Source organism: Giraffa tippelskirchi, chromosome 5 (assembly GCF_054371585.1).
Source record: "Giraffa tippelskirchi isolate mGirTip1 chromosome 5, T2T-mGirTip1v1.2.pri, whole genome shotgun sequence".
Taxonomy (NCBI): Eukaryota; Metazoa; Chordata; class Mammalia; order Artiodactyla; family Giraffidae; genus Giraffa; species Giraffa tippelskirchi.
The window spans coordinates 35,237,828-35,261,696 of NC_137279.1; the positions used below are offsets into that span (position 1 = coordinate 35,237,828).

General features: G+C 51.2%; 1 protein-coding gene and 1 long non-coding RNA gene across 4 annotated transcripts in view; one reads left to right on the top strand and one right to left on the bottom strand.

The window, feature by feature from the left end:
• Window positions 1-23,869, top strand: part of SPSB1 (splA/ryanodine receptor domain and SOCS box containing 1) — a 74,591-nt gene that overhangs the window by 37,270 nt on the left and 13,452 nt on the right. Inside the window, exon 1 of one of the 3 annotated variants that reach the window (XM_081489347.1) lies at window positions 5,258-5,487. The exons of the other annotated variants lie outside the window; for them this stretch is intronic. The gene's annotated coding sequence lies outside the window, so the exon portion shown is untranslated. Of the gene's footprint in view, window positions 1-5,257; window positions 5,488-23,869 lie in introns of those variants that run through there. 3 annotated transcript variants of the gene reach the window in all.
• Window positions 642-5,954, bottom strand: LOC145505956 (uncharacterized). Its single transcript, XR_014053405.1, has 2 exons — window positions 5,165-5,954; window positions 642-5,026 (listed from the first exon to the last, which is right to left on the bottom strand). It is a non-coding gene; the product is annotated as an uncharacterized LOC145505956 (long non-coding RNA).

Consider the following 23,869-nt stretch of genomic DNA (forward strand, 5'->3'; position numbering starts at 1 on the left):
TCCCACCCCTCTAGGTTGTTACAGAGCCCCCATTTGAGTTCCCTGAGTCATACGGCAAGTTTCCATTGGCTATCTATTTTACATATGGTAGTGTATATGCTTCTATGCTTCCCTCGTAGCTCAGTGGGTAAAGGATCTGCCTGCAATGCAGGAGACCCGGCTTCAATCCCTGGGTTGGGAAGATCCCCTGGAGAAGGAAATGGCAACCCACTTCAGTATTCTTCCTAGAGAATCCCATGGACAGAGGAGCCTGGCAGGCTCCTGGGGTCGCAAGAGTCGGACATGACCTAACGACTAAACCATCATCAGGCTTCCACGCTACTCCATGTTAACCATTTTTAAGAGTATACCACTTGATGGTGGCATTCAGTGCATTGCTGTACAACCATCACCATCATCCACCTTTGGAACTTTTTCATCTTCATGTAATGGGCAACTATGTCCCCATTAAATATTAACACCCCATTTTCTTTCTCCATGGCTCCCACTTTTCCTCCTTCTGTCTATGAATTTGGCTACTCTTGATACCTCATATGAGTGGAATCACACAGTATTTGTCTTTTTTGGTAATTGGCTTTTCTCACTTTGTGTCATGTCCTCAAGGTGCGTCCATTTTGCAGTGTATATCAAAATTTCCTTCCTTTCTTTTCTTGGCCACCCCTCGAGGTTTGTGGGATCTTAGTTCCCTGTCCAGGGATCAAATTTGCGTTCCCTGCATTGCAAAGTGGGATTCTTAGCCATTGGACTACCAGGGAAGTACCCCTTTTGTGCTTTAAAAGAAGGTTATGGTTCTCTGGTTCTGTGAATGGCTATGGTTCTCTGTCAATGGCTGGAAGATGATCTTCAGAGTTAAGATCTGCTTACCCAAATGTCATGTAGCAGTAAGACCCTGATGCTGGGAAAAATTGAGGGCAGGAGGAGAAGGAGATGACAGAGGATGAGATGGTTGGATGGCATCACCGACTCAATGGACATGAGTTTGGGCAAACTCCGGGAGATGGTGAAGGACAGGGAAGGCTGGCATGCTGCAGTCCATGGGGTCGCAAGATTCAGACACGACTGAGTGACTGAACAACAGCAGTAATAATTATAGCCACCACCGAAACCCTGAATACACGTGAAAGGCAAGGTGCCCAAAAGCACCCCACACAGTGAAGGCCATGTAAACATCAGGTATTGTCTGAGCACCTACTATGTTCTGGGAACTTTTTGGCCTCTTTAGTTATATTCATTATCCTCTTTGCAGATTAGGTATTTATCATCTCATTTTTTCAGGTGAAAAATTATAGATGCTTTCTCATGATGTTGATTTAAAGTGGTATTTCTCAGCATGTAAACACACTGCAAGCTTTCTGTTTATGTAAAAGAAATGTTCTAATTCTTTCTTCCTGGTTCTTCACCTACCTCCCCCGAAGTACTTATGGAACATCTGCACCCACAGCTCTTTTCGTTAAGCTGTGCAAGGGTAGCTGCTCTGTGGAAAGAGGGGATGTCACTTCTTCCCCAGTGTTTTCTGGTTCTATCTGGAAATCCAGGGGGTTGCTGGCTGAACTTAGGAGCAGGCTTTCTTTTTTAAAAATTAATTAATCGATTTATTTACTTATTTTTGGCTGTGCTGGCTCTTTGTGCTTTGTGGGCTTTTCTCTAGTTGCAGCGAGCGGGGGCTACTCTCTAGTTGCAGTGCTTAGTCTTCTCATTGCGGTGACTGCTTTTGTTGCAGAGCATGAACTCTCCTGGTGCAAGGACTTCAGTAGTTGTGGCACTTAAGCTCGGTGTTTGCAGCTCCCGGGCTTTAAAGCACAGGCTCAATAGTTGTGCCGCACGGGCTTAGTTGCTCCAAGGCATGTGGGGTCTTCCTGGACCAGGGATCAAACCCTTGCCCCCTGCATTGGCAGGCAGATTCTTAACCACTAGTGTGTGCTTAGTTGCTCAGTCATGTCCGACTCGTTGCGACCCCATGGACTGTAGCCTGCCAGGCTCCTCTGTCCATGGGATTTTCCAGGCAAGAATACTGGAGTGGGTTGCCATGCCCTCCTCAAGGGGATCCTCCCAACCCACGGATGGAACCCAGGTCTCCCGCATTGCAGGCGGATTCTTTACTGTCTGAGCCACCAGGGAAGCCCAAGAATACTGGAATGGGTAGCCTATCCCTTCTCCAGGGCATCTTCCCAACCACTGGACCACCAGGGAGGTCCCAGGAGCAGGCTTTCTGATCTGTCACCTCCCCACCTGGCGCCTGTGCCTGAGTCCGGACTCCCCGTCATGACATTCAAGGTCTTTGTCATCCAGACTATGTTCCCCCACACCTCTCTCTCCCTCTCTCCAGTTTCTGCTCAAAATTCCCAAATGCCATTCTAATCTCCTGACTACCCTTTGGGTCCCAAATACACCTCCTCACTTCTGTTTGTGGTGGGGGAAGGGTTCTCTCACGGCAAGGGTCACGGTGGTGTCTGTCTGCTTCCTCCCTCAGCTCACCCTTGCTATTAAAATCCCAGCCTTGGTCAGAACCCCTCAAAGGGGATGTCCCCGAGTCCCACCCCACCTCCACCCCCACCCATCTCAGCAACCCCTGAGGTCGAGCATCCTGTTTCTTCTGTAGCTCTTTGAAGACATCATCTCTGCTGGGAGGCAGTGGGTACCAGGCAGTTTGCTGGCCTGTCTCCTTCTCACCATTCGCACCAGGCTCTGCCTTGTGGGACAGTCCATGAAATTTACCAAATGGATCGTTAGTGGTAAGAGAAGAGCAGGGCTGTGTCAAGAAGCTCTTTACTTTTTCCTGATGGCTTAAATTTTCCTTCACCATGTGAGGAGAAAGACTACAGGAGAAAGCCAGTTTGTGGATATTTAAACAGAAAGTGGCACTAAGTGACCTCTTCCCTAGCCAACCAGGCTCCTGGTGGGTACAGCAGCCATGTTTGCCATGCCCAGGTCCTCAAAGGGAGGCAGGAGTGTGTTGAGGGGGTGATGCCAAGTAGGGGTCTGGTATCTTAGCCCAGGGATACTTGGCCCCTTCTCTTCCCTGTCTGGGATCAAAGTCAAACCTGGATGTCGGGAAGAAAATTCTCCATCAACTCAAGTGAGAGGTGGAGGGGTCTTTCTGATAGTTTCTGTCCAGTTGTCCCAGAAATGCTCCATTTCAGTTCTCAGCATCTCAGAGCCACGTCTAAGACTCTAACCCCAGTGTTAACTCCTACCACTCAGCACCCCCTAAAGAACAGCTCTATGCCTCTGGGGCAGGTGAGGGTGGGGACTGGCCCCTGGGTCCCTCTGAGACAAGCAGAGAGAGACTCGGCCAGGCAGCAGGGTCACCAGGTACTCAGGTGAGCCAGGTCTTTACCTCCAAATGTGCTGATTTGATTTTTTAAAAAGCGGGGACTCCTCAAGGTACTCAGCCTGTCCAGTGAAGCTGCCGCTGCCTCTGTGACCACTGTTGGTCCCCCTTCCACTCCCAGAGCACAGCCCAGGCTGGTCCTTGCAACTACAGGAGCCCAGGCTCCCTCCCTGGGGCCGCTGGCTACACTGGTCAGTGAGGTTGCTGACTTGCTTTAGCTTCAAGACCTCCCTGGTTTGGGGACAGGAAACTCTTTGGGAGGGGGCAGGGTGAGGCTGGAGGTGGGCAGAGGTGCACCCCAACCTCCCACCCTGCCCCCAGCTCCTCACTACCCCGCTCCTCTGGGTGCCTTACTGAGGAAGGGTCCTCCACTGAGTACCACGGGGGAGGGGGGAGCTGCTCCCACTGAGAGCCTCAGCGCCGCCCTCCTGATGGGAACCCTGGGCCAACACAAGTCTGCTGAGGCTGTGGGGCCTCCACCCTCCTGCTTCCCATTCCAGTGCTTCCTTTCCAGCTTCTTTCTCTGTCTCTCTGTCTCTCTGTCTCTGTCTCTGCTTTCTCTCTGAGTCTCTGTGTCTCTATCTGTCTCTGTCTCTATCTGTGTCTCTCTCATTCTCTGCTCTCTGTTTGTCTGAGTCTCTGTTTGTCTGTGTCTCTATCTCTCATTTTCTCTGTGTCTTTGTATCTCTTACTCTCTGTCTCTTTGTGTGTGTCTCTCTCTGACCATGTCTCTCTGTTTCTCTCTCTGTCTCTGTGTGTCTCTGTCTCTCTCTTTGCTTCTCTCTTTCTCTCTGTCTCTCCAAGTCTCTGTCCCCTAGGAAGTCTGTGAAGCCATGGTGGGCTCTTCTCTCCTGAGACCAGCGTGGCTTCTGCAGGATGGGAGAACTGACCAGTGTCCTCTGCAGGGTAGGGTAGGGGAATTCAAGAGGGTGAGACAGGCCCTGTTTGTCTGGGGTTTGGACCTGCCGCCATGTTCCCCATCTGAGATCAGCCATCTGGCCCCAGAAAGGTGCTGCACCTTCCCCGTGAGGGAGCAGGGGGAGAGGGAGGCTTGAAACCATTGCCTGGAGGACATGGAGGATCCGCGGTGGGGGCAGAGGAAACCTCTTCCTGCACGTGCCCCCACATGGGGGGACCTGGAGATGGGACTGGGTGTCACTCAGCCCTCCCCCTCTCCACTGGAGCTTGCCACAGTTTCTGCTTATGGGTCTGGGGTCACAGCCAAGACCCCGGGCTCCGGGATGTCTTCTGTCTAAGAGGAGGTATGTGACTGGCTAAGGGTCCCAGGTCTGCTGACAGGCAACAGTTGGGGATCAGTGCCCGGGCTGTACCTGAAGCACCCCCCTCCCTGGGGACAGTCCTTGGGGGGTGGCCACAGCCCTGGCACCATCCTGGCAGATGGTCCACCAGCCCTGGCTAGAGCCTGGCAAATGAGCTCTTTACTCTTCGCTGGTGAGTTTCTGTTAGTTTCATGACAAGTTGCTTAGGGACAAGAGAGCTGCTTGTTGCTGGAAGGGGATCTAAGAAGGGGGATGAGGCAAGGCTGCCCCTGCAGGCTGGCCAGGGTCTGCACCTGCCGGGTGGGGCCCACCTGTCGTCCTGGAACGTGCCTTGGGCACTGAAGTGGCACGCTGCCCACCTGGGACCGTGTGCTCCGCTTCCTCTGAGACTCCAGCCTTGCTCTGCCGGGGGTCCCTGCACAAGGTGGAGAGAGGGTCCCTGGGTCTTGAGGAGGATGCAGCAGCAGCAGGAGGGAGGGAACGGGTTACAAACCAGCCTCCCCTTGGGCCAGCAGCCTCCCTTCTGGAGGGCTTTTAAAAACTGGCCGATTACCTTGTAATTGTTCCCAGCAGTGAGGAGCCAGTCCAGTGTTTGTTTTGCCTTCTGTGTTCTCCCAGCCAGCGGTAACCAAGGGCCGCTTCCCCTTGGTGACGGTGGAGCTCACTCCGGCCAGGGCTGATCCAGCCGGGCGAGGGAGGCCTGGGGACCCGCAGGGCCCGGCCACGGGCAGGGAGGCACCCTGCTCCTGGGGCACCAGCGAGCTGCCTGCACTCCGCTTCCATCTCCCCCGGCCCGGGGATCGAGGGCTTCCCTCCTGGAGCTCCCCCATCCCCGGGCACTGGCCCAAAACATTCCAGAACTCTGCCAATCCTCCGGTAGGTGTCCGGGAGACCGCGAGGCCAATGCTTGCGGGCGGGCCGTGTGGGATTGTGTCGTGGCCAGGGTTGTGGACCTGGGCCAGGGTGCTGCTAGGGGCCAGGGATGACCTTCATTCTAGATTCTGGCAGGATCCAGGGTCCTGAGCTAGTTCTGGGGGAGATTTTTGCAGGGAGACGGAGACCTGCTTGTGAAACAGCCCGGGTCGTGGAGGCCAGCCAGGGACAGGTCCGTGGCTGAGAGGGCCAGGACTGATCTCGGATGGCCAGGATTCTGGTCGGGTGGGGTTGTTTGAAGTGAAAGCAATGGCTGCAGGTGTGGCTGCAAGAAAGCATGAGGTTCCTGGAGGCTGCGGGCTGGCTAGGCTAGTCGGGGAATCGGGGCTATCTGGAGGAGCAGAGAGAGCTGGGGCGCAGAGGAGGGCCTGGACGAGGTGTTGCCACCGCCTTGGGCTTCCCAAGATCCCGATCAACTGAGGGCTTCTAGAACGTCTGGGGCCCAAGGAATCTATAGACTGTTCCGTGTGCCCCCCGCCCTTGTGGGTCTGGCGAGGACGGGGCCCTGCCAGGCTCTGCCCGTGACTTCTGCTAAATTTGTCAGCTTCTAGATTTGGTTTCTTGGGAGTCCGTTATGTTTCAGGACTGGCTTCCTGGAACGGGCTGGACGGGCCTCCGTTTTCTTTCTTTCTGATGTGTTTCCTGCCAGCCTCTGCCTTGGGGAGGACCCAGGCCACAGCCCCCACCCACCTGGGCACACAGGTCACCTGTGATAGGGCTGCTCAGAGGCAGTCGGCTGGGGCCAGGCCCAAGACTCTGCATTTCCAACCGGCTCCCAGGCGATGCCTCAGCGGCAGACTCATGGGCTCCCCGGGCAGGGTAGGGGAGTGGGGAGGCGTGACCAGATGCAGGGCACTCAGGGTGACTGGCTCCCTCACTGCTAAAAGGATCACTTCCCAAGGAAGGAATCATCTGGCTCCGTGTGCAGGATCTCAGGCATGTCTGGTTTTCCATTTGGGGGCCTGGAGAGGAGGTGCTATCAGTCGAGAGCAGGGTATCTGGGGGTGGGCAGGGCATAGGGAGACCCCCGCCTGAGCACCTCTGTCCGACTTTCACAAGGATTTCTTCCACCAACCCAGCTGCCAATACTATTTAACCTCAGTGATTCATTGAAGTGCCTTTCAAGGGAAGGCGTTGTGTTACAGAAACGTGGGTCCCAGCGGCTTGTTTTGTTGGCAGGTCTTGCCGCCTCAGCAGAAAAGAGGTGCTTTTGATATGGGAACGGAAACTTGGGACAGCCTTAGAAACACGCAGTGTGTTGGGTGGGAGGGGACCGTGTTGGGTGGGAGGGGACCGTGGTCCTGCTCTGGTTACAGGACGGCGCTGCCCTGGGGCTGGCTGCCCCAGCTGGGCGCTGGGGAAGGGTCCCCACACCTAGGTCTGTGGTCTGTGCCCCCGTAGCTGCGACGAGGCTGACTTCCTTGACACTGCGTTGTGGGGGACATGTCCCCCGCTCCCATGTCGCCTGTGAAGGTGACATGCCGCTGCTGTGATTTTATGGAAGGTCCAGCTTGCAGAGGAAATACCTTTCTGAGCATGTTCTGTCTGGAGCTGCAGTGCAGTCCTGCAGAGGTGAGCGCGTGAAACATGCGTGTGCAGCCCTCACTCCTGCCAGGTACCGAGGCCCCGGTCCAGCTCCACTGGCCCATCCTGGGCTCGCTTGATTCTGAAGTATGGCTGACAAGCTTGCTGGGCAAAGCCAGTGCCTCCATCTGGCTTCTTCCTCCCTCTTCCCCGATTGCCATCCTGGATCAGCCCATTAAATGGATATTGGACCAGTTTCCCTTTTTTCCGCTTCCCCTTTCCTCCTTTTGTATCTTCATATGTGACAAGTGGACCAGACTCACCCCAGATCCAAGTTGCTTTCCCAAGAAACTTCTCCAGATGTGTCTGTCCTGGCCCCCTGGCCCCAGAGGTCACAGAGGCATGGCAGACCCACCACCACTACCAGAGCCAGCACATTAAGGTGGGGGGAGGCGGCATGGGGGATGAGGTGGGGGCATTGGGGGATTTTGGCAGAGGCAGACAAAACCATGGCTGGCTTTGAGCGGCCTCAGCTTCAGCATCACCTGGGGGCTTCCAGTGGAGACAACTCTGTCACCATTAATGAGCTTGACATGGTGAGAGGCGGCCATAGAGCTGGATCATGGACACCCCAAGACAGCTGTTCTCTGGGACAGTGCTGAGTTTGCAGTGGGGGATGGAGTCAGGATTTGCATGGCTGCATTCCACCCCTGGGGAGGAGACAGCTCCTCAAGAAGCCTCCCTTCCTCCCTCCCTCTCTCTCTCCCTCCCTCCCCCTCCTCAGACCATTAAACTACACATACATGGCCACTGTGGCTCTTCACTAAGTGCTGAGCTTTTGAAAGTGTTGGCATCCCCATTTAATCCCTAAAGCAAATCAGTAGGATTGAACAGTCATCATCCCCATGTCAACAGATGAGGAACTTGAGGCTCAGAGAGGTTGGAGCACTTGCCCAAGGTTGCCCAGCTTGTGGAGCTGAAAGTTAAACCAAGGCAGCCCAACTTCAGATTGCAGCCTTCTCCATTTTTGTCTGCAGTCTACTGACTTTTTCCTTGATCCACCCTGTTTTAGTTCCAAGAAGTCTTCAGTAGAAGCCTCAGAGCTACCCAGATGAGGACCCCAAGGGGCTGCACTGGGCCCGGCCTTTGGGGTCATTATGGTCCACCTACATTGGGGCCATTATGGCCCACCTACCTTTTGCATGTTCAAGAATGGGATTTTCCCCCTAATATATCCAGTATCACCAACTCAATGGACCTGAATTTGGGCAAGCTCCAGGAGATAGTGGAGGACGGGGGAGCCTGGCATGCTGCAGTCCGTGCTACAAAGAGTCAGACACAACTTAGTGACTGAATGACAACAATGTATCTAATATTGATATCATTTTTTAGTTTATTTTTATTTTTTTTCAAATCTTTTTTTTTTAATTTTTTAATTTTTATTTTTTTTATTTGTTTTGCCATACATTGACATGAATCCACCATGGGTGTACATGTTTTCCCCTTCCAAAACCCCCCTTCCACCTCCTTCCCCATCCCATCCCTCCGGGTCATCCCAGTGCACCAGCCCCGAGCGCCCTGTATCATGCATTGTACCTGGACTGGCGATTCGTTTCACATATGATAATTTACATGCTTCCATGCCATTCTCCCATATCATCCCGCCCTCGCCCTCTCCCATAGAGTCCATAATACTGTTCTATTTATCTGTGTCTCTTTTGATGTCTCGCATACAGGGTTATCTTTACTGATTGACTAAATACCATATATATATGTTAGTATACTGTATTGGTGTTTTTCTTTCTGGCTTGCTTCACTCTGTATAATAGGCTCCATTTTCATCCACCTCATTGGAACTGATTCGAATGTATTCTTTTTAATGGCTGAGTAATATTCCATTGTGTATATGTACCACAGCTGTTTAGTTTATTTTTAAAATATCTTTATTTATTTGGCTGCACTAGGTCTTAGTTGTGGCATGCAGGATCTTTAGATGAGGCTTGCAAACTCTCAGTTGCAGCATGTGGGATCCAGTTCCCTGACCAGGGATCAAACCCTGACCCCCTGCATTGGCAGCATGGAGTCAGCCACTGGACCACTGGGGAAATCCCTGATACAGTTTAGAGATACCTACAAAACTCACAAGAGACTGATGTATAAACCCAAGGCAGGCCACTCAGGTAGTATTAGTGTTTACCTCTGAAAGGAGCAGATGGGAGGCACCGAACCAGAGCCCAGGGAAACTGGCAAGTGGCCCTCATGATTCGTGCCTCAAGTTTTGTACCCTGATATCCCTGTTAGGCCAGGAGTAGACCGAACAAGAGCTGGAGTCATGGGGCCTTGGATTAGATCACCATTAGGCCACTGGGCTCTGCATCTGTGTCTTCACTCACCACCACCTTTAAAGCTTAAGCAGCCCTTTGCTTAGACCAGGTATGATATGATATCCCCTACGGGGTTATGGACTTCCCAGGTGGCGCTAGGGATAAAAAGTGAAGTGAAAGTCACTCAGTTGTGTCCAACTCGTTGTGACCCCATGGACTATACAGTCCATGGGATTCTCCAGGCCAGAATGCTGAAGTAGGTAGCCATTCTCTTCTCCAGGGGATCTTCCCAACCCAGAGATTGAACCCAGGTCTCCCGCACTGCAGGCAGATTCTTCGCCAGCTGGGCCACCAGGGAAGCTCTAGTGGTAAAGAATCCACCTGCTAATGTAGGAGACGTAAGAGATGCAGTTTTGATCCCTGGGTCAGGCAGATCCCCTGGAGGAGGGCACGACAACTCACTTCAGTGTTCTTTTTTTTTAATTGGAGACTAATTACTTTACAATATTGTGGTGGTTTTTGCCATACATTGACATGAATCAGTCACAGGTGTACACATGTCCCCCATCCTGAACCCCCGTCCCACCTCCCTCCCCATCCCATCCCTCAGAGTTGTCCCAGTGCACCGGCTTTGAGTGCCCTGTCTCATGCATCAAACTTGGATTGGTGATCTGTTTCACATATGGTAATATACATGTTTCAATGCCATTCTCTCAAATCATCCCACCCTCACTTTCTTCCACAGAGTCCAAAAGTCTGTTCTTTATAGCTCTGTCTCTTTTGCTCTCTCTCTCACATATAGGGTCATCATTACTATCTTTTAAAATTCCATATATATGTGTTAATATATCGTATTGGTGTTTTTCTTTCTGACTTACTTCACTCTGTATAATAGGCTCCAGTTTCATCTGCCTCATTAGAACTAATTCAAATGCATTCTTTTTAATAGCTGAGTAATATTCCATTGTGTACATGTACCACAGCTTTCTTATCCATTCGTCTGCCAATGGACATCTAGGTTGCTTCCATGTCCTGGCTATTGTAAACAGTTCTGTGATGAACATTGGGGTACACGTGTCTCTTTCAATTCTGGTTTCCTCAGTGTGTATGCCCAGCAATGGGATTGCTGGGTCGTATATCAGTTCTATTTCCAGTTTTTTAAGGAATCTCCACACTGTTCTCCATAGTGGCTGTACTAGTTTGCATTCCCACCAATAATATAAGAGGGTTCCCTTTACTCCACACCCTCTCCAGCATTTATTGTTTGTAGACTTTTTAATAGCAGCCATTTTGACCAGCGTGAGATGGTACCTCATTGTGGTTTTGATTTGCATTTCTCTGATAATGAGTGATGTTGAGCATCTTTTCATGTGTTTGTTAGCCATCTGTATGTCTTCTTTGAAGAAATGTCTGTCTAGTTCTTTGGCCCATTTTTTGATTGGGTCATTTATTTTTCTGGTATTAAGCTACATGAGCTGCTTGTATATTTTTCAGATTAATTCTTTGTCAGTTGCTTCATTCGCTATTATTTTCTCCCATTCTGAAGGCTGTATTTTCACCTTGCTCATAGTTTCCTTCGTTGTGCAAAAGCTTTTAAGTTTAATTAGGTCCCATTTGTTTATTTTTGCTTCTATTTCCATTACTCTGGGAGTTGGGTCATAGAGGATCTTGCTGTGATTTATGTCAGAGCCACTCCAGTATTCTTGCTTGGAAAATCCCATGGACAGAGGAGCCTGGTGGGCTACGGTCCATAGGGTCACAAAGAGTCAGACACGACTGAAGTAACTTAGCGTGCATGCACTCACATGGGGTTATAGCTAGTTCAGGTTACACTCTGGATCCTTCCACTTCCACCACTCCGCCGTCCAAGATGCATCCTTGCATTGACTTCTTAGCTGGTCTCTGGCTACCAACAGCCTCTTCTCAATACAGCAGCCAAGAGAGATTCTGTTAGAAGGAAAGTCAGGTTGGGTTCTCTGCATGCACAAAGCCCTCTGCTGGTTTCTCATGACACTGAAGACAAAATCTAAAGTTCTTCCTTGTGACCCTCCAGGCCTGGTGTGCCTGCCTTCTGCACACCTTGCACCACCTCCTTCCACTGCCTCTTCCTCCTGCTGTTATGGCCACACCACATCTCTGTTGTGCCCCTGACCTGCCACACATGCTCAGACCTCAGAGCCTTTGCACGTCCTGTTCCCTCTGCCCAGAATACCCTTCCCTTTGAATAGTCACATGCTTTTCTCCTTCTCTTCCTCCAGGTCTCTGTCTATGTATCAGAGAAGTCTTTCCTCACCACCTTCTCCCATCCCTTGCTCTGTCCTTGCTACTCTGCTTCATTTTTCTTTGATACTTATTACCTGGTCCCATGCTAGATACGAACTTGGGCCAACTCCAGGAGATGGTGAGGGACAGGGAGGCCTGGTGAGCTGCTGTCCATGGGGTTGCAGAAAGTCGGACACAACTTTGTGACTGAACAACTACAACAATGTTAGATATTCATTCAGTCAAGGCTTGTTTGTTGAGCACCTGCTTTGTTTCAGACAACGTTCTAGGCATGGGGCCTCCCATCGTGAATACAACAGATAAAAGTCTGTGTCCTGAAGCTCACGCTGATTATTCAGAAGATTGTTACAATGGCTGTATGTCTCCCCTCATCAGACTGTAAGCTCCATGAGGGCAATGATTTCTACGTCTACAGTATGTATGTTGTTCAGATGCTAAGTCAGGTCTAACTTTTTTGCAACCCCCTAGGCTACAGCCCGCCAGGCTCCTCTGTCCATGGGATTTCTAGGCAAGAATATTGGAGTGGGTTGCCATTTCCTTCTCCAGGGGATCTTCTAATCCAGGGATTGAACCTGCGTCTCCTGCATTGGGAGGTGGATTCTTTACCACTGAGCCATCAAGGAAGCCCTATAGTATGTATACCTACAAGGTGTATAGTAGGTGCCTAGCAAATATTTTGGGGATGAATTCCAGCCCTAAAGCACCTGATTTGGACTTGGCTTTCCCAAATGCTCATCAACTGAACATTTGCAAGCCACCCCTCAGGTTGGATCACTTCTGCAGTTGTCTGTCTTACAGGTTTCGTCGAGTTTTGCCAGTTTCCACCTGGGGAAGATGCTTTCTGGCAAAGTAGGTGGAACATTCTCCTGCTTTCCCAGATGCCAGTTCCCAGTTTTGAATCATCCACTTTATTGAGGTTCTCAGAGACTAAGGAACAAAGAAAGGGTCTCAGGAAGCCCATGTTCCCCTGTGGGGGATTAGCAGGTGCTTGTGGAATGGGTGAGAAAGCAACTCAGGTATTTATGAGCACCTACTGTATACATATATGGCTTCTCTGGTGGCTCAGTGATAAAGAATCTGCCTGCCAATGCCAGAGACATGGGTTTGATCCTTGGTCTGAGAAGATCCCCTGAAAAAGAAAATGGCAACCCACTCTAGTATTCTTGCCTGGAGAACCCCATGGACGGAGGAGCCTGGTTGGCTACAGTCCATGGGGTCGCAAAGCGTCAGACATGACTTAGTAACTGAATCAATCAAGTATATACATATATAGGCCTAGAGCTTGGCCCATTTTTCCGTGTTTAACAGGAGTGAGTCTGGCCAAAAGCGGTTTGTGGGAGAAGGTAGCACCTGGCATGAGAAACTGAGGTCTCTCCAAGTGTGTGAGTGATGATTGGGAACGCAGACACACAGGAACACAGAAACTCCACCCATGAGAGCAGGTTTGCATGTGGCAGCAGGTCTAGTCACACTGTGCATTAGGCTGGGGCCTGCCTGGCCTGGACCAGCACCCTGCGCTGTGGCATCATCATGGCTGTCAGGCGGGCGCCTATGTCATTGACGGGGAGTGAGCGGGCGCTGAGTGGCCTCGTAACACACAGTAGCCTTTGCCAGTTTGGAGTGGCCTTGGGGTGTTGAGCTGCTCCATAAACAAGCCAGAACTTGGAACTCCGGGTCTTGTCTCTCCTCAACCTGCCTCCTTCCCGGAGTGGAGGATGTGTGGATGCAGAGCCCACGTGACCTCGGTTCTCGCACATCCTCCTCCTCCGACCAGTGGCACCTGTGTGTGTGTGTTGATTTGTCTCCTCCCCGCACCACATCATGGACGCAGGCACAAGGATGCAGGCACGCATTCCGGATTCCCCCAGAAAAACTCCATCCACAGGTGCCGTCTCAAAGCAGCGGGGCTGCCAAACCACAGCTCTGGGCTCTTTCTTTCCTAGGAAAGGAAGTGGGGGTAGGGTGGAGAGCGGAGAACTTAGCTCTAGAAGGCTCTTTGCTCCTTACGGTGAGTCTCTTTAGCCCTGTCTCCCTGTGTAACCTTGGCTGAGGGGCCTAGTTCTGCCCACTGGGTCTCCACAAGCTCTGGGTTCCTCTCTGCTCTGTGGCCCTTACCACACCTACCTTCTGCCATGTGGATTTTGGAGAAGTGCATAGTTTTCATCCATTTGTGTTTTCTCATTTGTTGTGACATTCACGTAACAGTAACCATTTTCAAGAGGACGGTTCCGTGGGATCTAGTACCTTCATGATGCTGTGCAGCTACTACCTCTGTCCAGTTGTAAAATGTTTCACACCCCCCCCATAAAAGAGACCTTGACCCCTTAGCCTTCCCTCCCCATCCCCCCTCCCCTGGCCCCTGGCAATCACCAGTCTACTTTCTGTCTCTATGGATTTACCTATTCCGGCTATTTCAAAGATGTGGGAGCACCACTATGTGACCTTTCGGATCTGCCCAAAGGTCACCCACGCTATGGCAGGTGTCATTCCTTTTTTCCTGTTTATGGCTGAGTGATAGTCCATTATACATGTTTTCCATTTGTTTATGCCGTCATGCATTGATGGGCATTTGGATTCATCCATTTATGGTTTTGCAACAACAGTAGGACAACAGTAAGGAACACTGAAAGAAAGGGAAGCTCATAAACTCATCACTCTAAACACAGAAACATCATTTTTGCCACTTTTTTTCATTTCTTTTCACTCATGTGCCTGCATACTTTTTTCTAGACTTTACTAGTAGAGGGCAGATATAGTTGTGTCCTTCCTTTCACTTAAGATTGTTGTTCATTCACTAAGTCGTGTCCAACTCTCTGTGACCCCGTGGATTGCAGCATACCAGGCTTCCCTGTCCTTCTCTCTAAGTTTGCTCAAACTCTTGTCCATTGAGTACTGCAGTGGGTGATGCCATTCAACCATCTCATCCTCTGTCGCCTCCTTCTCCTCTTGCCCTCAATCTTCCCAGCATCAGGATCTTTTCCAATGAGGCGGGTCTTTGCATCAGGTGGGCCAAATTATTGGAGCTTCAGCTTCAGCATCAGTCCTTTCAGTGAAAATTTCAGGGTTGATTTCCTTTAGGATTGACTGGCTTTATCTTGCTGTCCAAGGGACTCTCAAGAGTCTTCTCCAACACCACAGTTCAAAAGCATCAATTCTTTGGCGCTCAGCCTTCTTTATGGTCCAACTCTCGCATCCGTACATAACTACTGGAAAAACCATAGCTTTAACTGCATGGACCTTTGTTAGCAAAGTGATGCCTGTGTTTTTTTAATACGCTGTCTAGGTTGGTCATGGCTTTTGTCCCAAGGAGCAAGCATCATTTAGTTTCGTGGCTGCAGTCACTTAAGATAGCAGACCTTTTCCCTTGCCCCTCATACAGTGATCCTTTCAGCTAGCATCTTGGACAGCTGTGTCCATCTCCATAGATGCGCTAGCTGGGGAGACCCCTTCCTGCCTCCTCGCCTCATTCCTCATGTAACCAGCTGGCACCATGGGAATCTGGGGCCCAGACCCTTGTGTTTGCCTGAAGTTCAGGATGAATGTATTCACCACCTGTGGGCCTGCTGTGGTCTCCCTTGTTGAGTTATCAGCCCAGGTGTTCAGGACTTTCCAGGTTGACAAGATTGGAGGAGGAAGGCCAGTAGCCTCCAAGAGGAAGTTCCTGCAGGCCGCTGTATCTTTAAAGGATATTTAAGTCCCCTTTTTTCACCAACTGGTTGTGAGGCTCAGGGATTTGCCTTGTCCTTGGCATCCTGTTGAGTTCCGTGAAATCTCACCCAGGGAACCGTGATTAGGTTGCACTAGGAGACGCACTGCCCCATTCCTTTTAGAATCTTGCCCAAGTTCATTGGCTGCAGTCCATTCAAGGTCCAGTGGACAAAGCTTCAGCCCAGTGAGTGCAGAAACTCGTGAGTGCCTTCAGACCCCACAATTCCAACAGCAGGAAGCCTGATGGTAGGTTACTTTCACATTGGATTTTCTTCTTCTAAAAATAGACAGTGGGGTGGGAGGTTCTGAGGTCCAAGATTTTGAGGGCAATGAGAGGAAAGGTGGCCGTGAACTAAATGGGAAGACACACAGGAATTCCCTGGCAGTCCAGTAATTAGGACTCCTTCCATGCTTCCTTTGCAGGGGACATGAGTTTGATCCTTGGTTAGGGAACTAAGATCCCACAGTCATGTGACACAGCTAAAAAGAAGAGTTACCAAAATTGTGGTAATGGAATATTACATAGCTACTAAAGCATAAAGTTGATGTAGGCTGGAGCTAATATATTATGACTTGGAAAAAGCAACTTGGGGGTAGCGTGTGTGGTGTGATCCTTTGCTGTGAGTGGACAGTCCCTGTATCTGTGCTAGAGTAGGAGGGTGATATTTTATTTCTCTGTGATTTCTTATGAGCATGGACTTCCCTAGTAGCTCAACTGGTAAAGAATCTTTACCCTGGTTCAATTCCTGGGACAGGAAGATGCCCTGGAGAAGGGATAGGCTAGCCACTCCAGAATTCCTGGGCTTCCCTGAATTGGCTCAGGTGGTAAAGAATCTGCTTCCAGTGCAGGAGACCTGGGTTCAATCTCTGGGTTGGGAAGATCCCCTAGAGAAGGAATGACTACCCACTCCAGTATTCTAGCCTGGAGAATTCCATGGACAGAGGAGCCTGGCAGGCTACAGCAGTCCATGGGATTACAAAGAGTCCAACACAACTGAGCAACTTTCAAAAAGAAAAGAGCATGTATAACATTTGAAATATTTCAAATCAGGACAGAACAAGACATTTTTAAAAATTGTAGTCATCAATCCAAGCTTGTCAGTTCTCAATGTGGATTTGAGATTCCAAAATCCTGAGCTGTAATTCCTTTAAACTAGCAGTATCTTAATCCCTGGAGGGCTTATTAGAATGCCGACCCCACCCACAGCATGCCTGATTCAGGAGATTAGGGTGGGGCCCAAGCATTTGCTGTCTCTAAGGATAACACTGATCTATTGATCCAGGGACTCTGCTTTGAGAACCACTCCTGTGAACCTGTGGCTTCCCTGGTGGCTCAGAGTCTGCCTGCAATGAAGGAAACATGAGTTCATCCCCTGGGTCAGGAAGATCCCCAGAGAAGGGAATGGCAACCCAATCCAGTATTCTTGCCTGGAGAATTCCATGGACAGAAGAGCCTGGTGGGGTACAGTCCATGGGGTCACAAAAGAGTCGGACACAACTTAGCGACTAAAGAACAGTCTTGTTAAAGGGAGGTGGGAAAAGGCAGGAAGTGGCATGTATTAAACACCTACTGTGTACCCCCAATGCTATGTGAAGTGCTTTAGCTACACAGAATGCCATTCTTCCCCCTCCTTTTACACCCTAGGTGGTTTGAGAGCATTACCTGAGCCTACACGTGGGATAAGGGAACATAGGCCCCTCTAGCTCTCTCAGCAGCCAACCCCTCGAATCTCTCTGGGAACTGATTCCTCTCGCAGCCTCACCTCTCTCTCTGGCCTCCCTGCTGCTCATTCCTCCTGGAGGGACATGGGGTGACCCATGGGACCACTCTCAGAGGTGACCTTTCCCAGTTGGCACGTCTCATTGGAAGAAGCCAGAGTGTCACCTGCTTGCACTCAGGTCTCCAGGCCCTAAAGCCTGGACGTGGTCAGGCTTCACTCTGGGGGTCCCAATGCAGGCCAGTGGAGTTGTCCCAGGCCTCCTCACAGGCCACACGGAGCTGGAGTGAACAGGAGAGCGTGTGTCCTGCAGGCGGCCAGTGCAGAGAGGACCCTGGTTTCCCCAGGGAAGCCTTGTCCCGGCACTCACCTGGGGGAAGGCGAACCCCACTTCTCTCGAGGCTGGCACGCACTCACTGGGACCAGCAGTCCAGCAAGGTTTGTGGGCTGCGAGGAGGGACCTGCGTCCCTGAGCCTTCCCCCTTGGGCACCCAGGGGCTCTCCCCTGGGAACCGGCTGTGACACTGTCCTCCACGCTCCCTTCCTGCCCCTTTCCCAGGGACACCCCTCCCCCGTCCAGTTTCTGCCTGGACCGGGCAGACCCTGTGTGACGGACCGCCCAGCCTGAGTGATGTGGAGAGTCGCCATCTAGACTTCCTGCCCCCGGCCATCTGCTGCTGTCTCGGAAAGCTTTCTGGAAGGTCACTGTGTGTCATTGTCACTCAGCTCCCCCCCAGGAGCAGAGCTGCTCATGTGAACAGAGCCGTTGTCATCATAACCTTGACTCGGCTGCAGCCGTGACTTTTTTTTTTCATGATTTTTAGTCTCTGAATGAATGTGAATGCTGTTTCCCAGAGGCCAGGCTCAACTAATTTGAGCCCTTTCTGAAAGTGCCATGAGTAATCTGGGTCCTTCTGTAGGTGTTTACGGCAGGTGCATCTTTTGGTCTTTTGAGGTCAGAGGCTAGAGCTCCAGCCCATGTGGGATTTTTCTCTCCAGAACCACTCATCAGAACTTTCCAGAAAGGTCCAATCCTTTTTGTTGATTCTGGGGGCAGACGCTAACTTTTCTAGTCCTGCTTGAGCAAGAAGACAGCTTTTCTGGATCTTCCTGGGTGTCTCTCCTCAAGGCTATAGGTGCATGGAGTAGAGGTGGTAATGACCACATGGCTTTTGTCCTGTGGTTGGTGGCACCTTGGCCCAGGCTCTGTGGCCAGGCTTGCATGGAGCACACCCTCCCTGGGTGCTCCCCCCACCGAAGCGTGTTCTTGAGCCCCAGCTCACGAAGCACAAAACCCCAGTTAGCAGACAGAGCATGGCAGCCACTCAGCCCGGCTGCAGAAGCTGTGTCCTGATCTAATAGCCCATTGCTCAGGCCTGCTTCTCTTCTCTTGCAAAATCCTCGGCTGCAACCAGCGCTGTGTAAGGCGGGGAGGCGGAGGGAAGGAGCTTATTTGATCTGCAGGTGAAAGGAGGCTTTATAAATAGGTCACCTTGTTCCACATCCTGAATTTTATTCTTTCCCCATCACGTGTTGAAACAATGGTTTTACTGTTCTGGGGTCAGTCGGACGCACCGAGGGGGAACTGAGCTGAAAGCGGGGTTGGGTGTTCGCCTGCCATGCCACAGTGACCGCCTCTGTGTGTCCCCTGCCTCCCCACCCCGTCCCATCCATTTGTCACCTATATCACCTTGGACGTGTCTCCAACAGAGGGTATTGCTCGCTCAACAAACATTTTTTGTCTTTAACAACAAAACAAAAGGGTAATTTTTAGCAGTTCCAATTGATTCGAAAGTGCTTTTTTGGAAGGCGGAAATGCAGAGCTGCTGATTTAATTGAAGGGACAGTGTCACGTTCCCAGCAGGTGCTGAGGGCGCTGTCCCAGCTGAGTCAAGGTTGGTGGTCTTGCCCCTCTCCAGCCTCTGCCCCCTGGAGGTCCTCCTTCCTCATCCCCCCACCTGGCCTTGGCAGAGCACAGAACCACGTATAGCCACCATGGCTGGGTTCCCATCTGAGGATGGTGCAGGTCTTTTCTTGTTTGGAGCCCACGGCGACAGATTATTGTTGTTTTTCAGTTGCTCAGTCGTGTCTGACTCTTTGCAACCCCCTGGACTGCAGCATGCCAGGCTTCCCTATCCTTCAGTATCTCCTGGAGTTTGCTCAAACTCATGTCCATTGAGTCAGTGATGCCTTCCAACTGTCTCATCCTCTGTCGCCCCTTCTCCTGCTTTCAATCTTTCCCAGCATCAAGGTCTTTTCCAATCAGTCAGCTCTTCGCATCAGGTGGTCAAAGTATTAGAGCTTCAGCTTCAGCATCAGTCCTTCCAATGAATATTCAGAGTTGATTTCCTTTAGGATTAACAAATAGCTACCCCATTTTTGCTGGGAAAAAATAAAATTCGAGATGTAAAAGCAGTGCAATGAGAAGTCTTGGGAAAACTTACTGTAGAAATACTGTCCTCTTTTGGGGGGATGTCTTCAGAGATGTAACTGGGAAATGTTGTCCTGTATTTTAAATGCCTTGCTGTCTCCTTCATGTATATCTTCCTGGGTAAATTAAGCATTTATCCTGTGCTTGCTTTATAAGAAGTGACACACGTGGAAAGACTTTAGGGGTTGCTTTGAGAACTTGCTCTTGTGAATGTAGTGTGTTAAATCAGTATTTGTCCGCCTTTTAATTCTTTTTTGTGTGCTTAAACATCCTTTTCATTGCAAAACAGAATGCATGCATTAAATTTTTTTGCAATTCAGTGAGTCCTTAAAGTTAATGCATCTCCCCTCCCACACCACTCTCCAGGATTAACTGTTGTGACAGTTTTGGTGTTTATTCTTCTAGACCTTTCTCTGTGCCTACAGACAAACATGCACAGATAGCATTAAAAATTCTGTTCTTACAAACACCAGTTCATGCTCTGCATGTTGTTCTCCAATTTGTTTTTTAAAATATACCAGTGTCATGTTACATGTTACATTAAGTCAGCACATCGGAGGAGCCACCTCCTTCTCTCCACAGCTGCTGGAGTTCATGGTGCAATGGGCATCTTTGCCCACATGTCCCTGTGCAGGGCTGTAGTGTTTTACAGACAAGACCCCTGGAAGAGTGCTCAGTGGGTGATTGCGGCGTGTTTAACACCTGAATGGAGACTGTCACATGGCACCTATATGCCGAGAAGCATGTCCCAGGTAGAGTCTGTCTGTCTGGGATACACGCCCACACCTGTACACAAAAGGCTTTTCCCCCACATCTTCCCCTGTTCCTTGTATATCCCACAAGGCTCGCTGGTCCCTCTGTCACCGATAGAACCCTGTCAGCATTACTTTCCTCTTGCATAGTGAAAACTGTGGGTGTATCCAACAGGCGTTCTTGACCACGTGTGCCCAGGAGACAGATATCAGTGTGCCCTTCCCTCCCCCTTCAGAGAGGATCGCTGCCTTAGATCGGTAAAGGCTGGGTACCCTTGCCCCGGCCCAGGTCTTAGACCCCCAGATAGTGGGCTTCAGAGATGCTTCTGACTCCTCCCCACTCACTGGGGGTCACTGTTTAGCTCTGGTCTTCCTGCCCAGCATGTCCTCCAATTCTGGATCTGGTTGCCCTGCCTCCTGAGAGCAGAGAGCCCACCTGGAGGAGCCCAAGAAACTGGAGGGAAGGTGATGTGTGAGGCTTTGGCCTTCCTCTAGGTGGAAAGCTGTGGCCCCCAGCAAATCCTCTCCGAAGCCAGGCTTTGGGATAGGAGTGCTCTTCCCCAGACCCTGAGCTGAGAGCACGTAATTGGCTGCTGGTGGTGACAGTGGGAGGAGGTTCATCCACTTAGTGTTGGGGGTCCACCTAGAATTCCATTGTGGATAGGCAGCTCTGGTGGGTTCTTAGAGTCCCGGGCCACCCCGTTCTAGGGGGGACACTATGTGAAAGGCTTTTGCCCATTAGAGGGTCCAAGACACATCCCCTTTCACAGTGAACCATGAGCTGACTTATCCCAGCAAGGATGATGGGTGTGGCATCAGGTGGGAGGGGCGTGTTCACTGTAGGTGGAAAATGTCCAACCAAGTCAACCACAGGGCTTTGAAGACGTCCCTCCCCTCTGTTCCAGAGCTTTTTTTTATGTTTATTTTTAATTTTTTAAATATTTATTTATTTGGCTGTGTCGGGTCTTTGTTGCAGCACTTGGGATCTTTAGTTGTGGCATGTGGGATCTTAGTTCCCTGACCAGGGATCGAACCCCAGCTCCCTGCATAGGGAGTGTGGCGTCCTAGCCACTGGACCACCAGGGAAGTCCCTTTCTCAGAACTTTTGATCTCATTCACTCTCCTGAAAGTAAATGCAGACTCCATGAGGCCTTGCCAGGCTTCTAGTGTGACACGTGTGTGTATGTGTATGTGTATGTGTGTGTGTATGCACACATGTATGTGAGAGCTCGTATCCCTCTGTGTCCCTCCTCAGGGTAAAGCAAGTCCATCTGCAATACCAGTGTGTGAATCGCAGTGTCCCTGCCCTGTGACTGTGATTGCCCACCACTATTGCTTCCCTTTTCCTCCCACCCCCTCACTCCCACCCCCATACCCCGCAGCGTATGAGAGGAGACAGGACCCTCACAACCACGTGCTCGGCTCTGATCCTGGGCACGGGCTCTCCTCGTTGACATTTATCTTACAGAAGAGCAAACTGAGGCTCAGAAAAGCATAGGATGAGTCTTAGGCAGAGGGCTGAGGATTAGAAGCTGCAGGAACAGGGCTGGCAGAGGAATGATGCAGAGTCTGGAGACGAGGATGGGGAGGAGCCTGGGGGGAGCACCCTAGCAGGCCACAGTCCCCAAAAAGAGGTCTAGTGGGTCCCTGCGGCCACATTTGAAAGTAGACAGGAGATGGAGAGCAGGCAGGTGGCTGACTCGGACAGAGAGCTGACCAGCCACTGAGAGGTTATGCTGTCTTTTCTGACCCCTCGTTCTGGGGCTGGACTGACCTTGCTCCCACACGATTCCTCCCAGCAAACATCTCGTGCTTTCCTGCTGCCGTGATCCATGTGTGGGGTTGGCCAACCACCTCCTGGTCTGCTCTTGTAAATAAAGTTTTATTGGAACTCAGCCAGGCTTCTTTATTTATGTTGTCTGTGGCTGCTCTCAGGCGACAAGGCAGAGCTGAGGAGTTGCACAGAGACTCTTGGGCCCACAAAGTCTAAAGAATTTACCAGCTCTCCCTTGACAGAGAGTTTGCTAATCCTGGTCCAGCTATGTTGTTGTTCAATCACTCAGTCATATCCGACTGTTGGCGGTCCCATGGACTGCAGCACTTCAGGCTTCCCTGGCCTTCACCGTCTCCCGGAGCTTGCTCAAACTCATGTCCATCGAGTCGGTGATGCCATCCAACCATCTCATCCTCTGTCATCCCCTTCTCCTCCTGCCTTCAATCTTTCCCAGCATCAAGGTCTTTTCCAACCAGTCAGCTGTTCGCATCAGGTGGCCAGAGTATTGGACCTTCAGCTTCAGCATCAGTCCTTCCAATGAATATTCAGGGTTGATTTCCTTTAGGACTGAATGGTTTGATCCAGCTACAGTAGGGGTTATATGTGTGCACAGGCCCAGATGTACTAGCCCACAAGCTCCCTCTGTCCCTCTCTCCTCCTCTCCCCCTACCACCCTATCAGTGCTTCCCTCCTTCTACCTCTGACTTGACCTCAACCTGCTTGCTGTGGTCCTTCTCCATTCCCACTCATTTCTCCCCAAGTATTTTAAATTAATGTGTTGGAAGGACTTTCCTCCCACCACCCTTCCTTCCCACATGGCCCACCTGCCCAGGTCTCCTCTCCCCCCACCCCATCCCTAGCCTCCCCCTCACTCTCTCCACCTGCTCTCATGGGTGGGGTGGGGTGGGATCTTTGACCCCATGAGATTCAGAGAGAGAGGGCCTTCCTGCTATGAGATTTGAGCCAGCTGACAAGAGGGTGATGGGCTGGAGGGTGAGAAGAGTGACCTGCTTGCTGAGATAAGGAGGTCCAAGCACTCCCACATGGGCATTTGCCAAGAGCCTGCCTCCCAGGACCCCTGGCCGCCTTGAAGATAGGGCATCTCTGGGGATCTTGTCCCAGCTGATGAGAGGAAGACAGCTCCAGGACAACCAGAGACCAGACCAGAAGCTGGTCTCACTGCAGATCCCTCCCGTCCTCCTGGTCCTGCGGGTCCCTGGGTGCCCAGTGGGGAGGTCAGTGGTCCCAGGTTGCCAGATCTTCTGCAGCCAGTCCCTGCCCTCGTCCCCTGGCAGATGCTCCATCTTGCACCTCGGAGGGAAAATGACAGGCCAACTGCAGCCCCACACTGGGCTCCCTTGTGTTGTCCTTGTCCCAGGCACCATCGTGCTCCTGGGAACAAGTGACCCTGTGATGCTTCTCCAGCAGCCAGGCACCTGTGGCCTCTTGCCCAGCTCCTCTGTGTCCTCATTTAGTCCTGTTTATGTACCCAGGAGTCTGCCTGCTCCCTTGTCTAGTCAGTCCTGGGAGAGCATGAGAGCATGCATGCTCACTCATGTCTGACTCTTTGTGACCCCATGGACTGTAGCCCACCAGGCTCCTCTGTCCATGGGATTCTCCAGGCAAAAATACTGGAGTGGATTTTCATGTCTTCCTCTAGGGGATCTTCCCGACCCATGGATTGAACCCATGTCTCTTGCATCTCCTGCACTGGCAGGTGGATTCTTTACCACTGAGTCAACCGGGAAGCCAGTCCTCGGAGCCTATCCCCCAAACTAGGCAGCCAAGAGGGGAGTGGGAGGTAGGGGTTG